We start from the raw sequence: 4,968 nt of genomic DNA, 5'->3' as shown, positions 1-4,968 counted from the left end.
TAGGGACTCTCTGCTGCTAGTAATGTTTATAAGGGACTCTATGCTGCCAGTAATGTTTATTAGGGACTCTCTGCTGCCAGTAAAATTTATTAGGGACCCTCTGCTGCCAGTAATGTTTATGAGGGACTCTCTGCTACCAGTAATGTTTATAAGGGGCTCTCTGCTGCCAGTAATGTTTATTAGGGACTCTCTGCTGCCAGTAATGTTTATGAGGGACTCTCTGCTACCAGTAATGTTTATAAGGGGCTCTCTGCTGCCAGTAATGTTTATTAGGGACCCTCTGCTGCCAGTAATGTTTATGAGGGACTCTCTGCTACCAGTAATGTTTATAAGGGGCTCTCTGCTGCCAGTAATGTTTATTAGGGACCCTCTGCTGCCAGTAATGTTTATTAGGGACTCTCTGCTGCCAGTAATGTTTATGAGGGACTCTCTGCTGCCAGTAATATTTATTAGGGACCCTCTGCTGTCAGTAATGTTTATTAGGGACCCTCTGCTGCCAGTAATGTTTATTAGGGACTCTCTGCTGCCAGTAATGTTTATTAGGGACTCTCTGCTACCAGTAATGTTTAGGAGGGACTCTCTGCTGCCAGTAATATTTATTAGGGACCCTCTGCTGCCAGTAATATTTATTAGGGACCCTCTGCTGTCAGTAATATTTATTAGGGACTCTCTGTTGTCAGTAATGTTTATTAGGGACTCTCTGCTGCCAGTAATGTTTATTAGGGACTCTCTGCTGCCAGTAATGTTTATTAGGGACTCTCTGCTACCAGTAATGTTTATTAGGGACTCTCTGCTACCAGTAATGTTTATTAGGGACTCTCTGCTGCCAGTAATATTTATTAGGGACTCTCTGCTGTCAGTAATGTTTATTAGGGACTCTCTGCTGCCAGTAATGTTTATTAGGGACTCTCTGCTGCCAGTAATGTTTATTAGGGACTCTCTGCTACCAGTAATGTTTATTAGGGACTCTCTGCTGCCAGTAATGTTTATTAGGGACCTTCTGCTGCCAGTAATGTTTATTAGGGACTCTCTGCTGCCAGTAATGTTTATTAGGGACCCTCTGCTGCCAGTAATGTTTATAAGGGACCCTCTGCTGCCAGTAACGTTTATTAGGGACTCTCTGCTGCCAGTAATGTTTATAAGGGACCCTCTGCTGCCTGTAATATTTATTAGGGACTCTCTGCTGCTAGTAATGTTTATAAGGGACTCTATGCTGCCAGTAATGTTTATTAGGGACTCTCTGCTGCCAGTAAAATTTATTAGGGACCCTCTGCTGCCAGTAATATTTATTAGGGACCCTCTCCTGCCAGTAATGTTTATTAGAGACTCTCTGCTGCCAGTAATGTTTATTAGGGACTCTCTTCTGCCAGTAATGTTTATTAGGGATTCTCTGCTGCCAGTAATGTTTATTAGGGACCCTCTGCTGCCAGTAATGTTTATGAGGGACTCTCTGCTACCAGTAATGTTTATAAGGGGCTCTCTGCTGCCAGTAATGTTTATTAGGGACTTTCTGCTGCCAGTAATGTTTATTAGGGACTCTCTGCTGCCAGTAATGTTTATGAGGGACTCTCTGCTGCCAGTAATGTTTATGAGGGACTCTCTGCTGCCAGTAATATTTATTAGGGACCCTCTGCTGTCAGTAATATTTATTAGGGACCCTCTGCAGCCAGTAATGTTTATAAGGGACTCTCTGCTGCCAGTATTGTTTATTAGGGACTCTCTGCTTCCAGTAATATTTATTAGGGACCCTCTGCTGCCAGTAATATTTATTAGGGACCCTCTGCTGCCAGTAATATTTATTAGGGACTCTCTGCTGTCAGTAATTTTTAATAGGGACTCTCTGCTGCCAGTAATGTTTATTAGGGACCCTCTGCTGCCAGTAATATTTATTAGGGACTCTCTGCTGTCAGTAATTTTTAATAGGGACTCTCTGCTGCCAGTAATGTTTATTAGGGGGCACTCTGCTGCCAATATTTATGAGGGTGCATTTCTGGCATTATTTTTAATGAGGCGCGGTCTGCTGGAACTGTTTATAGGGTCACTCTTATGACGCTGTAAATGGGGACACTTTGGTTGATGTTTTGGGGTGTATTCTGTACTTGTGAACGGAATTAACATAGACAATATATTCATGTCATATATCTTTATAGGGCAGCAATGAAATCCCATATACCATATGTATTTGTGTCCAGTATTACCTATATTCCTCCTCCTATACGGCTACAAATACCAGTACAGGCCACACTCCAATGTATTATCACTGTCTGTATATATATATATATGAGAGTACAAAGCCCAAAATACAGTAAAATCCACCGTGGAGAATGTTACATGAAGATTTCCAGAGATAAATGTTCTATGTAAGAAATAAACAGCGCAGAAGACGATGATCACACATGATAAAGAGATTCTCCCACCAGAAACATTTCTCACCTATACACCGGAGGGGCCATACATGTTTAATCACTGCCGGGACCCCCACGATCAATAGTACTGGGGTCCCCAGTATCCGTTTCTCCAGAGGCATATTGTGAAACTCCTGGGGCCCAGTGTGATATTTATAACAGGACCCCCATCTACTATGTGATGTTTGTCTTCTTTTTTAGCCTCTGGTCCCCTCAGGTATCAGGGTCTGGGTACTACTGCTACCTCTGCACCCCTACAGCTGCGCCCCTGCTCTCCTCCACAACCGGACAACCGCAGTGTGGAGGAGATTGTAAGAAGAGATGCAGCCGCACACTGACACCTCATACAAGATCTATGGGAGCTATAGGACCGCCAAGCGCTGCACTGCCCAGATTATGGCGCTGCGTGGTCTGTACTTGTGCACTGCTATTCCTTATGGGTCATAGATCATGTGACCTGAAGCACCAATCACAGGCCACAATTTTGAAGCTACCGTATGTAATTGGCGTCCCAAACAATAAATTATTCAACTCAGAATTTTGGATCTTTTTAGATTAAAAAAAATATATATAGATTTTTGGACATTCACTATTAATACGTGTGGAAAGTTGCAGGATTTTGGGTCTTTATCAGATCTGGGACGACATCTCTTTTTTGTGTTTCAGATTGTGATTTGAATTCTACAGTTCAGGACGGGTACAGGATGGCAGCGGGCAGCAGATCTCTGGAGGTCAGTGGCTTCATTGTCCTGTTTTTTCCTTCCCTGTGATGGACATGTAGCAGGAGACTTGGATCCAGCAGGAGAGGTCCATGTGGTCGGCTGTCCACTCAGACAAGTAGCGGCTTATTGAGTAAGAGCCCCGGACAGGTAACAAGTCCACAAATCACCGGCTGCTCTTTTGTAAAACTGACCCCTTGTCCTACTGTCCATTCCTGAGGAGGGATAAGCGGTCACTTACTGGATTCTCTTCTCTTTAGGACATCTATCGGCAGCAGGAATCCGCTTTTGGACTTAGACCCTTCATAAGTGAGTTTTTCTTAATAATTAGACTTTACCACAAGAAAGTGATTGATAGATGATCTCAAAATACAGTAAAATTCCTTTGTATCTGATAATCCCGAAAATGTGGTCATTTAGCACAGAACTGTACTATAATGTGGAAGACTGAAGAGAGAACCAGTAAGGAAATTGAAGATTGAAACTAAGATTTCTATACTTTTCTATGCCCGTCCAATAATCCAGAATATTTTAAAATAAAGCACCTTTCATGTCCCATTGATGACAGATTAAAGGAATATTTTTGTAATGTTATGTTATGGTTTATGGTGTCGTTTTATGACTGATCCCATTATCTGGTTGTTTCTCTCTTCAGCTTACCCCAGCACCACGGAGGAGAGAGATCTACAGCGCCTGATCTACTGCACGAAATTCTTACCATCCCCAATCTTCAAGATGGAGGTCAGTGATCATACTGGTTATTATGTTCTCTCTATAACAGATTTATCCATATTCTTTCTATAGATGGTAAAATGTTATTGGAGCTTTTCAATAGACAATTGACTGAATATTTTATCTTCTTAGCGCCTCATGCCAACGAACCGCAAAACTCAGAGGAAATATCTGCCATGGCCGTGGGATGAAGAAGAGCCCAAACCTACATCAAGCCATCTGTGTGAGGATCTGAAGGAAGAGGAGGTCAAGAAGGAGGAAGGAGAGGCAGAAGAGCGCGAGGAAGAACAAGTGCAAGAAGACCATGAGGAGGAAGACCACGAGGTGGAAGACCACGAGGTGGAAGACCATGAAGTGGAAGACATGGAGGAGGAAGACAAGGAGGAGGAAGACAATGAAGTGGAAGACATTGAGGTTGATGAGAAATCAGACAACGAGGATGAAGAAGAGAGTGTGGTTGAAGAGAAAGAGGTGGATGAAGAGAAAGAGGAGGAGGAGGAAGAGAAAACGGTTAAAGAGGCGATGAGAAGAATTCAGTGTCGGACAGGAAGAAGAAAGAAAATCCGCCAGCATTCCTTCCTCCATGATATGATGAAGAACATCAGAGGGAAGAGGAACATCATCTGGACCATCCTCGTCAGACCAATGAGAAGATGAAGACTTGTATGGAAACATCAAAACTGTTATTACATCAACAGCAACAACAGTAATATTAATAATATGATAATAATAATAATATTAATAATTGTTAGATTAAAAAGGTCAGTCATATTAATATTGGTAGCAAGAGTGCAGTAATATTAGAAATAGTATAATAATAAGAGAGTAATAACAAAAATAATTATATCATAATAGCAGCAGCTTTGATCCAGGGTTCTCGGACTGATCGCCTTTTCCCGGGGTCAAGAAGGAATTTTCCCCCTGTGACATGAATTGGCTCAAATTGTCCAGGGTTTTTCGCCTTCTTCTGGATCAACAGCTTTAGGAATAGGGACTTAGATATTAGTGATAGAAATAGTAGTATCATTATATTTTTATTAACAACACCAAATTAATACTAACAATATAATAATTAAATTTAATTTAATTATAATTTAGGTTAATTAACTGTA

The 4,968-nt window shown here is 41.6% G+C and overlaps 1 long non-coding RNA gene across 1 annotated transcript; it reads left to right on the top strand.

Annotated features, from left to right (window-relative positions):
• Positions 1-3,070: 3,070 nt before the first annotated feature.
• Positions 3,071-3,859, top strand: LOC142723868 (uncharacterized). The gene is made up of 3 exons (XR_012875724.1): positions 3,071-3,136; positions 3,385-3,433; positions 3,780-3,859. It is a non-coding gene; the product is annotated as an uncharacterized LOC142723868 (long non-coding RNA).
• Positions 3,860-4,968: the final 1,109 nt, after the last annotated feature.

This window comes from Rhinoderma darwinii, unplaced genomic scaffold (assembly GCF_050947455.1).
Source record: "Rhinoderma darwinii isolate aRhiDar2 unplaced genomic scaffold, aRhiDar2.hap1 Scaffold_566, whole genome shotgun sequence".
Classification (NCBI taxonomy): Eukaryota; Metazoa; Chordata; class Amphibia; order Anura; family Rhinodermatidae; genus Rhinoderma; species Rhinoderma darwinii.
Note: the sequence above shows the minus strand (reverse complement) of the source record. Positions and strands in the feature narration are given on the sequence as shown.